Genomic DNA, 11,193 nt, shown 5'->3' on the forward strand with positions numbered 1-11,193 from the left:
ACAGTGAGCCACTGCACTCAAGCCTGGATGACAGAGTGAGACTCCATCTCAAAAAACAAAAAGCAGAAAAACAAAAAAACACACACATTTTAGGCTGGGTGTGTTAGCTCATGCCTGTAATCCCAGCACTTTGGGAGGCTAAGACGGGAAGATTACTAGGTCAGGAGATCAAGACAATCCTGGCCAATATGGTGAAACCCTGTCTCTACTAAAATACAAAAAATTAGCCGGACGTGGTGGTGCACCCCTGTAGTCCCAGCTACTTGGGAGGCTGAGGCAGGAGAATTGATTGAACCCCTGAGGCAGAGGTCACAGTGAGCTGAGATTGCACCATTGCACACCAGCCTGGGCAACAGAGCAAGACTCTGTCTCAAAAAACAAACAAAAATACACATTTTATTTAACTCAATGATAATATACATAACATTATGCTTTATTTTCTTTCTTTTTTTTTTTTTTTATGAGACAGAGTTTTGCTCTTGTTGTCCAGGCTGAAGTGCAATGGCGCGATCTTGGCTCACGAAACCTCCACCTCCCAGGTTCAAGCGATTCTCTTGCCTCAGCCTCCCGAGTAGCTGGGATTACAGGCATGTGCCACCATGCTTGGTTAATTTTGTATTTTTAGTAGAGACAGGGTTTCTCCGTGTTGGTCAGGCTGGTCTCGAACTCCTGACCTCAGGTGATCCACTCGCCTCGGCCTCCCAGGCATGAGCCACGGCACCCAGCCAACATTATTCTTTCTATTTATAATCAATAAATTATTGGTGAGATTATTTTTGGTACCATCTTCAAAATTCAGTTTTGGAGAGCACTGTTAGTTGGTTCAAGTGTCCAGGCCTGAGGCATCTTCCCAATCCCTCCCGCTTCTGGCCCCTCCAACTGGAACACTCATCAAGCATTTCATATCCAAGACTTAAAAGTTTGTTACCCAAGATGATGAGTGCTGACATGGATGCAGTTGATGCTGAAAATCAGGTGGAAGTGGAGGAAAAAAACATGACTTACTAATCAAGTGTGGAAATTCCAACACACACAGTTCTCTCTGCAAGAGCGGATGCAGGTAAGGATGAAAATCTGAAGCTAAAATCAGAAAACCAAGTTGTTGGACAACATATAGAAAGTCTCATGTCAGCTTCTAGTGTTTTTCAAACAACTGACATAGTAAGCAAAAGAAAGTAAGAATGGACAACCTTCCATTTCAGGGAATTGCTGCTGATCATTTTTTTCTTTAAAACTTGGACAGATTTCAAAAAATTACTTTTGTTTGTGAAAAGCACCTTTGTTTGTGGCTTTTACCTTGAAAAGCACCTTTGTTTGTGGCTTCCTTGAATATTTATGAAGAAATTGTCAGGTGTAGGCAAAATTAACAGCATCAACAGGAGACTTCCCTAAATTTGCATATATATTAGTCTATGAAAACATGCAAATGAATTGTAGAGACTACAATTACAATTGCATATACTTGCCAGGTGTGGTGGCACATGCCTGTAATCCCAGCACTTTGGGAGGAGAAGGCGGGCAGATTGTTTGAGCTCAGGAGTTCAAGACCAGCCTGGCTAACATGGTGAAACCCCATATCTACTAAAAATACAAAAATTAGCCAGGCGCAGTGGCACGTGCCTATAATCTCACCTACTCAGGAGGCTGAGGCAGGAGAATCACTTGAACCCAGGAGGCGGAGGTTGCAGTGAGCCAAGGTCGCGCCACTGTACTACAGCCTGGGCGACAGAGTGAGACTCCATATAAAAAAAAAAATTGCATATATTTATGAAACTTAAAGATAAATGTTTTATCAAATTTGCCTTGATTTATAGATTTAGCACTATCTTTTACTATAGGCTTAGTAAGATATACAAGAAAAATGACCACCTGTTGTGAAAAAGTGACCAAATCATGCCCTGAATGTACAGCATTATGTACCCTTGCACCATCTTATGCCTCCTCTCCATTTTCCATTTGCCTCTTCCTCTTTCCCTTCCTCTAAGGAAAAAATTAGTTTCACATTTCTGAGTCATTTTAACAGTGAATCATCTCTGAAAGTAACCTGTACTTTGATTGCTGAAACTTAACCAAAATAAGATACTTTCTCAGCTAGGGCTTCTCATTTTTGATATTTAGTGTTAAGATAGGAATGTTTGTTTCTCTTTAATTCATTTAAAACAGATGGAAGCTATAAAAATAAATATTTTTCTTTGAAACTGAATTGTCAACTTAGGAAGATTTGTTGTTAAAAATTTGTTCTTGCACAAAGAAACTCACTTTATATTATCTGGAAAGAAAAGTTGGTCATGTGTAGGTTTAAAATACAAAATTTAGAGGAAAAATAGAAATAGGGTGAAAAAGTACTTGGTAAATAGTAGTGAACTGCAAATGTTTTCACTCCAGATTTGTGTTATCTCTGGCACAGAGTAGATCTTTTGGGAAATATATATGAAAGTGAATTAAGTTTTACTAATCTTATGTAAGCCACATCTGGCAGAACAGTTACAAAGAGTTTGGTTTCTGGATTTGTTTGTACCCAGTAGATCAACTTTCACAAAACTCCTTAGCAGTACAGTAGTATTAGAATTGTGAATGAAATAGGAGCATTTCACATATATACTTATTGACAATCTTGCTCAATATTTTATCTTACTTGTTCTCTCAGAATTTTCTGTAAACTCAACTACTTGATTCGCAGTCATCCTTTGTTGTTATCCTTTAACAAATTTTATTTTATTTTATTTATTTTCTGAGACAGGGTCTTGCTCTGTCATCCAGGCTGGAGAGTAGTGGCACAATCTTGGCTCACTGCAACCTCTGCCTCCCAGGCTCAAGCAATTCTCCCACTTCAGCTTCCCAAGTAGGTGGGACTAAATTAATATGCCACCACACCTGGTTAATTTTTCTATTTTCTGTAGAGACAGGGTTTCATTATGTTGCCTAGGCTGATCTCGAACTCCTAGACTCAAGCAGTCTGCCCACCATGGCCTCCCAAAGTGCTGGGATTACAGACATGAGCCACCATGCCCAGCCTGGCCTCAAATTTTAAAAATTTACTTTGTAGGTTTCATTTGGTAAAGAAATCAGTATCAGAAGTAATGCTAAAATCTTATAATAGGCAAATAGATCCACTAATATAGCCTACGGTTATTAGATTTGGGCTATTTTTAATCATGGAATAATCTAGGCACCGGCATAAGAGTTGATGAATGACTTTACCTGTATGAATTATACAATTCAAACTGCAAACATTTTGCATCCATTTTCTGACCTAATTTACAGACATTTAAATTGTGCTGCAATTCTGCTTTGCCGTTTAATAAAAATCTATTTCAGAAAAAAAAATCCAGTTTTGTATTTTATACTCACAGCACATCTCAATTTGAACTTTTCAAAGTATCATACCTCAAGTGCTCAATAGCTTCTTGCAGTTAATGGCTACTGTATTAGACCACACAGGTCTAAGCCCGCATCACTTCTCCAAAAACAGAGTTCTGCAAACAATTTCCTGTTTTGGCCAAGTGCAGTGGTTCATGCCTGTACTCTCAGCACTTTGGAAGGTTGAGGTGGGAGAATTGCTTGAGCTCAGGAGTTCATGATCAGCCTGGGTAACATGGCGAGATCCCATCTCTACAATAAATACAAAATTTACCTGGGTGTGGTGGCATGCGCCTGTGGTCCCAGCTACTTGGGAGACTGAGGTAGGAGGATTGCTTGAGCCCAGGAAGTCAAGGCTGCAGTTAGTCATGATCATGTTACTGCACTCCAGCCTGGGTGACAGAATGAGACCCTGTCTCAAAAGATATAGATAGATAGATATCAATGATCTAGATATATATGGAATTATATATTTTAAATATATCTTTATACAATTATATATAATATATATAATACATATATGTATACATTATATATGTATATATTATATATGTATATATGTATTATATATTATATATATGTATTTTTTTTAATGTGGCTCACACCTGTAATCCAGCACTTTGGGAGATCAAGGAGGAAGGATCCCTTGAAGCCAGGAGTTCTCAAGACCAGCCTGGGCCACACAGTGAGACCCTGTCTCTACAAAAATTAAAAGCCAGACACAGTAGTGCACCCCTGTAGTCCCAGTTACTTGAGAAGCTGAGGCAGGAGGATCCCTTGAGCCCAGCAGGTTGAGGCTGCAGTAAGTGGTGTCTGCGCCACTGCGTTCCAGTCTGGGTGACAGAGTAAGACCTTCCTTCTAAAAAAAAAAAAATGAACAAAAATATTTCCTGTCTCAAGACTCTTCAGTAATTCCATATTGCCTACTGATTTGAACCAAAGTCCTTAGCCCAGTATTTCAGACGCTATACAAAGAAAAGCATCACCCTTTCTTTAGTTTCATCTTTGGTATCCTCATACAAGAACCTTACACTCCAAGCAGCTAGTTCCCTGCATAGTCCCAGATCATCTGTGCTTGTCACCCTCCACTCTTGACTCTTGTAATGATCATAATAGTCTGAGCTAACTTAGTTGGATGCCAATTATATGCCAATGAGTATGCTAGACTTTTCGTGCATTATTATTTAATCTTCACAGCTCTATGAGGTAGATATTATTATCCTCATTATACAAAGGAGAAACTAAAGTTCTGAAAGGCTAACTTGTTCAAGAGGACAGCACTGTCCAATGACTTACAAGTGAACCCACCTAGTTTTTAAAGCAAAACCTTCCCAAAAGCATTGTGTTGCCTCCCTCTTTTTTTGTTAAGATGGAGTTTCCGCTCTTGCCTCCCAGGCTGGAGTGCACTGACGTGATCTCGGCTCACAGTGATCTCTGCTTCCCGGGTTCAAGTGCTTCTCCTGCCTCAGCCTCCCAAGTAGGTGGGATTACAGTCGCCCACCACCATGCCCAGCTGATTTTTGTATTTTTAGTAGAGACGGGGTTTTGCCATGTTAGCCAGGCTGGTCTTGAACTCCTGGACTCAGGTAATTCACCCGCCTCAGCCTCTCAAAGTACTGGGATTACAGGCATGAGTCACTGCACCCAGCCAGCCTCCATCTTTCTAGAATTTCCTTTTCTCATTTCTGCCTCTTAAAATTCTGCTCCTCCTTCATGGTCCATTTCTGAGAATAGCTCTTACAAAAAGCTTTTCTTGGCCGGGTGCGGTGGCTCATGCCTGTAATCCCAGCACTTTAGGAAGCTGAGGTGGGTGGATCACCTGAGGTCAGAAGTTCAAGACTAGCCTGACTAAAATGGTGAAACCCTGTCTCTACTAAAAATAAAAAATTAGGCAGGTGTGGTGGCACATGCCTGTAGTCCCACCAACTCAGGAGGCTGAGGTGGGAGAAGTGCTTGAACCTGGGAGGTGGAGGTTGCACTGAGCCAAGATTGTGCCACTGCACTCCAGCCTGGTTGACAAGAGCGAAACTCCATCTCAAATAAAAAAAAAAAGTCTTTCTTTATCGCCCAACTTGATGTCACCTTTTGAGCTTCTACCAAGCTTTGAGGCTTTGAGGCTCTCTTGTGGCAGACACATAGACTGAGAGCAGAAAAACCATCCTCTTAATTTTCTGGCTAATATGATAATTATTTGTATTCTACCTGTTAGCTCATAAAGCACGGGGCCCCTGTAGCTCTTACTCTTCTTCCTGTCCTCCACAGTGTATGATGTGATGATACAGCAGGCACTCAACAAATATTTACTGATGAATTAAATGATTTCGGCACCTTCAATCCAGTCTGTTATGCAATCTCATCCTGCACATCACAACCAAACTGTGCTCCTAAAACACATTTTTACCACACCATTTTCTAAATGTTTTCTGTTGCCTGCTGCATGAAACCCTGCACCTCTGCCTTCCAAGGCTCTTTCTCCATGCTCTAGACCCCTTTCCTGAGCATTTTAATTTTTTTTTTTTTAAGAGAGGGAGTTTCACTGTGTTGCCCAGTCTGGAGTGCAGTGGCGTGATCTGGGCTCACTGCAACCTCCGCCTCCGGGGTTCAAGCAATTCTCCTGCCTCAGCCTCCCGAGTAGCTGGAACTACAGGCACTCGTCATCATGCCCAGCTAATTTTTTGTATTTTAGTAGAGATAGGGTTTCACTGTGTTGCCTAGGCTGGTGTGGAACTCCTGATCTCAGCCAATCTGCTCACCTTGGCCCCCTCAAAGTGCTGGGATTACAGGAATAAGCCACTGCACCCAGCCCATTTTATTCAGATTTTTAAAAATCTGTTTGCCATTTGAAAAAGATTTTTGGCTGAGTGCAATGGCTCATGCCTATAACCCCAACACTTTGGGAGGCCAAGGCTGGTGGATCACTTGAGGTCAGGAGTTTGAGACCAGTGTGGCCAACATGGTGAAACCCCATCTCTACTAAAAAGACAAAAAATTAGTGCATCATCTGTAGTCCCAACTACTTGGGAGGCTGAGGCTCCTCGCAGAGCCTTTGCTGACTACCCTACTCCTCTTCTCTCCAGCTACACTTTCATGACACAAATTGTACCACGAAATTCTGATTCTCTATTTGTAGCACATAAGATACTTTTATCTCACTAGCTAACTTGAAGACACAAGATCTTATCTTACTCATCTTTGTCTTGTTCTGTGGCTTAACACATATTTAGATAATCAACAAACATTTGTCTTTCTGTGGCTTAACACATATTTAGATAATCAACAAACATTTTCCTAATTATAATATTCTACATGGTTTGGCTTCATTTCTGATTCATCATGATTTGGTAGTGGCTTCTGAGGCTTTTAGCCTTAGGTTTCTCTTTGAATCTCCTTCTGGTAGGTAAAAGTCTGTAAACGCAGTATTTGAATACATTAGGGGAACACCTCATTAGATAATCTATCCTTGTATCACTTAAGGCATTTTATAAACTTAAACATCATCCTGTGACATTCCAAAGCTATACATTTGATTTTTCTACAGTAAATTGCCCTGAAATGGGCATACTTGCGGTTGCGAATTTAATTAAGTAGTAATTAAAGACAGAAAACAAGGCAAGTGTTTTGCACAACTGTTATTCAGACTGCTGCATAACGCTAAGTCTTACCAGGGATGCTGACTCCCCTTTCATCACAAATAAAGAAACATCTCCTGAATAACCTGAAAAAGGAGAAATTAAAGCAAAATAAGGAAGCTTTGTCCCTACTTGTTATGGTTGTGCCTTCTCCAGCTTTTAAAGTCACCATCTCTTAGCTTCATGATCCCTGAAAATCAAGTTTCTTTTTTTTTTTTTCTGTGACAGAGTCTTGCTCTGTCACGCAGGCTGGAGTGCAGTGGTTCAATCTTGGCAAACTGCAACCTCTGCCTCCACCTTCAAGAAATTCTCCTGCCTCAGCCTCCTGAGTAGCTGGGATTACAGGCATGCCATCATGCCTGGCTAATTTTTGTATTTTTTTTTTTTTTTTAGTAGAGGCGGGGTTTGGCCATGTTGGCCAGGCTGGCCGCGAACTCTTGACCTCAGGTGAGAGTTCGTGATCTTCCTGTCTCAGCCTCCCAAAGTGCTGGGATTACAGGCATGAGCTACCATGCCCAGCCCTTATTTAGTCTTAAAGAAAAAGATTTTGAATTTTAGGATGACACCAATGCTAGTTTTAGTCTCTGCTAGGAATTTAATAACAGACATTATTTTCATAATAAAATAGCTCACTTCTTACTGACCCCACTGTCCAAGAAATGCACAAAGGTGAGGTGAGGAATACCTTTAATGGACTATAGGGGAATATGGGACTAGAAAAGATAATTTTGCCATGATGTTGAGTTTCCCCCTTAATTAATTTCAGGTTAATATTATGCAATAACTGTTTCTGAAGAAAAAAACAAAATTATTGAGTCATTAGGGAAAATAAGAATGTTCTGAATTGAAAATATATATTATTGCTGATTTTCTGTGTAGCTTATCTGCTTGGTACATTACTTGATCCCAGTAGATATCTCCATTATCCTATAGGTACTCTCTGTCACCTGGCAATGTGTGCTCAAAGAAGGAGCTTAATTTTCCAAGAGAACAAAATAAGACATAATTAGGGAGCACTCTAGAAGCCAATGATAAGACCCCTCCCCTGACAAATGAATAGCAATGAGTGTGACACATTTGATGTGTTATAATTAATTACAAGGTAAGTCACAATAAATTTGTGACTAATAAAAAAGTACCAACAGGCCGGGCGCGGTGGCTCACGCCTATAATCCCATCACTTTGGGAGGCCGAGGCGGGTGGATCACGAGGTCAAGAGATCAAGACCACCCTGGTCAACAAGGTAAAACCCCGTCTCTACTAAAAATACAAAAATTAGCTGCGCATGGTGGTAAAGTCCCAGCTACTCTGGAGGCTGAGGCAGGAGAATTGCTTGAATCCAGGAGGCGGAGGTTGCGGTGAGCCGAGATTGCACCATTGCACTCCAGCCTGGGTAACAAGAGCGAAACTCCGTCTCAAAAAAAAAAAAAGGACCAACATTTGAAAGTGACGTTTAACAATGAGGGCCGATTCAGCAGATTATCCCTGTAATAATATTATGTTGATATATATGCATTCCAACATGCTTTCTGGGAGAGAGAAGGAGAGAGTTACAGGCAGCTACCAATAACTGATATTCCTTTGTGAGCATGTCCATGGAAATGTGTCAAAAATGCGAACAACATCTGTCTTCTCTATAGTAATAAGGGAAAGTTGAGAATAGCTAAGCTAAAGGGTGCTGGAAGTATACTCTTTTTTTTCACCTAGTTTCCATTCCTCCTTCTGTGGTAACAGCACCCTGACTTTAAAATGGGGAAACCCACCTCCCCCTGACACTCCTGGGCTTAAGATAGAACCAACCTTACCCCTAACTTCAAGAGTGGGCATAGGTCCCAAGGCCAGCCTGTCAAAACCTTGTATCCCTCTGGCTACAATGTCTGGTTGGAGAATGAGCAAGTGAAACAATCACAGCCTGCAAGACCTATATCACGGGATTCTTTGTTGCAAAGAAGCGTAGCCAATTCTGACTGACTCAGAATTTGGTACAAGTTACAGACTAGAACGTGGAATCAGCTGAATAGAGGGTGTGGGCGTAGGGCAATGAGGACTCTAGTCCAAACAGGAAATTATGAATTCATGAAACATCTGTTGCCTATTGTTTTGGGGTAAGACCACAGGCCCTCTGGAGTGTGGTATGACAAGAAATGATAGTGCCAGGCACAGTGGCTCTCTCCTGTAGTCCCAGCAGTTTGGGAGACAGAGACAGGCAAATCGCTCAAGGCTAGGATTTAGAGACCAGCCTGAGCAACATGGCAAAACCCTTCTCTACAAAATACAAACTGGGTGTGGTGACACACGCCTGTAGTCCCAGCTACTTGGGAGGCTGAGATGGGAGGATCACCTGAGTGCAGGAGGTCGAGGCTGCAGTGAGTCATGATTGTTGTGCCACTGCACTCAAGCCTGGGCAACAGAGTGAGGCACTGTCTCAAAAAAAAAAAAAAAAAGAAAAAAAGAAAAAAGAAAAGAAAAGAAAAAGAAGAAATTAGAGGAGAAATTCAGCATGTTGGCTCCTTCTGTAAGCTTCAGTAAGAATATAAGAAAGTAACTTAATCTGAAAGTGTTCCACCTAAAAGCCTAGAGAGAATAATATATCGCTTTGCTAAGAGAAGTTCTTTCTGCCCATAGCCTGCAATATAAAATACCATAGTTTAGAGCCTTATAGGGTAGAAAAAGCACCAAACTGGCTGGGCACAGTGGCCCACACCTGTAATCCCAGCCCTTCGAGAGGCCGAGGTGGGTGGATCACTTGAAGTTAGGAGTTCAAGATCAGCATGACCTACATGGTGAAACCCCGTCTCTAGTAACAAATACAAAGCCCTGTAGTCCCAGCTACTCTGAGGCAGGAGAATTGCCTGAACTCAGGCGGCAGAGGCTGCAGTGAGCCAAGATTGTTCCACTGCACTCCAGCCTGACCAACACAGCAAGACTCCATCTCAAAATATAATAATAATAATAATAAGCACCACACTAAACAATGCAGAGGCAAGGAGGCAAAAGATTCAGCAAGAAGTAAGACTAGAGGCTTCTGTCATGCACTTCCAGGTAAGCATTTTTCCAGGAAAGAGGGCATAGCTCAGATTATGGGTGTACATCTGCTCTTATGGATTTCGAGCTACTTAGGACAAGAGCAATTAAACAAGTTTATAGGATGGCACAGCACTGAGGATGATTCCTAAGAGTTTGAAATTCTCGGGTTTAAATATTTTATCTAGTAAAACATTTTTTTGGGTGTGACAACTCAGACCAAAAGCGACTGAGCTTTTATGGGAATGTATTACCAAAGAAACCCCAGGCCCTGCAATCTACTGTACTTTCTAGGTTTCCAATTCGTACCACAGCTAAAGTTGAACAGGGTATGCCCAGAAAGGGCATTTCCGCGTGCCTATCTCTGGCATAGCCGTGGAGAATAAGAGACAAGTAAGATCATCTAGCAGGAAGAAGCAAGAGCCATGCTGGACCATAAAAAAGATCCCCACAGAGAGCAAGCCTCGCTTTTCCTAGTTACCCAGCCAAGGAACTCATTCTACTGCCAGGAAGGGAGTCTTCCATATTCCCGCCTAGCAGGACGTAATTTATGCTACAGATCAATGATAACTGTGCTGTTTTTCATTCATTCTCCTCTTTCCAGAATTAGAGTTTTCATTGTAACTACTCTGTTCCTCGCCATTGTTTTTTTTTAGATATATTGGCTAAGATAGTTTAAGTTTTAGCCAACATAAGCAAATCTGGCCATTTCTCTCTCCCTCTACCATGATCACACAGTTAAGTTCCCACCATTTCCCCTTAGACTTACATAAGTGCCCTCTAACTTCCCTACTCCACGCTAAGCTCTGCCCTACAGTCTATTCTTCCCTGTACCGCAGGTCACATGACTCCCCTATGCAAAACTCTCCCATCACTCTTTCTTTCATTTGTTTAACAAATATTAAGCATCTACTTGCCAGGCCTCAAGGAACCATATCCAAATTTGAGAAAGAAATCATCAGCCAAAAATCCTGGTCTTAGAGTTGAATACAGTAACCAAATAAGACCCTGGGTTGTTTCTCACTGGGAAGAGGTGTTGATAAGCACTCCTTTTTTTTTTGAGACGGAGTTTCGCTCTTGTTACCCAGGCTGGAGTGCAACGGTGCGATCTCGGCTCACCGCAACCTCCACCTCCTGGGTTCAGGTAATTCTCCTGCCTCAGCCTCCTGAGTAGCTGGGA

General features: G+C 41.6%; 1 pseudogene; it reads left to right on the top strand.

Annotated features, from left to right (window-relative positions):
- Positions 1-770: 770 nt before the first annotated feature.
- On the top strand, positions 771-1,182 carry LOC128930073 (short coiled-coil protein pseudogene; annotated as a pseudogene).
- Positions 1,183-11,193: the final 10,011 nt, after the last annotated feature.

Source organism: Callithrix jacchus, chromosome 18, assembly GCF_049354715.1.
Source record: "Callithrix jacchus isolate 240 chromosome 18, calJac240_pri, whole genome shotgun sequence".
Taxonomy (NCBI): Eukaryota; Metazoa; Chordata; class Mammalia; order Primates; family Cebidae; genus Callithrix; species Callithrix jacchus.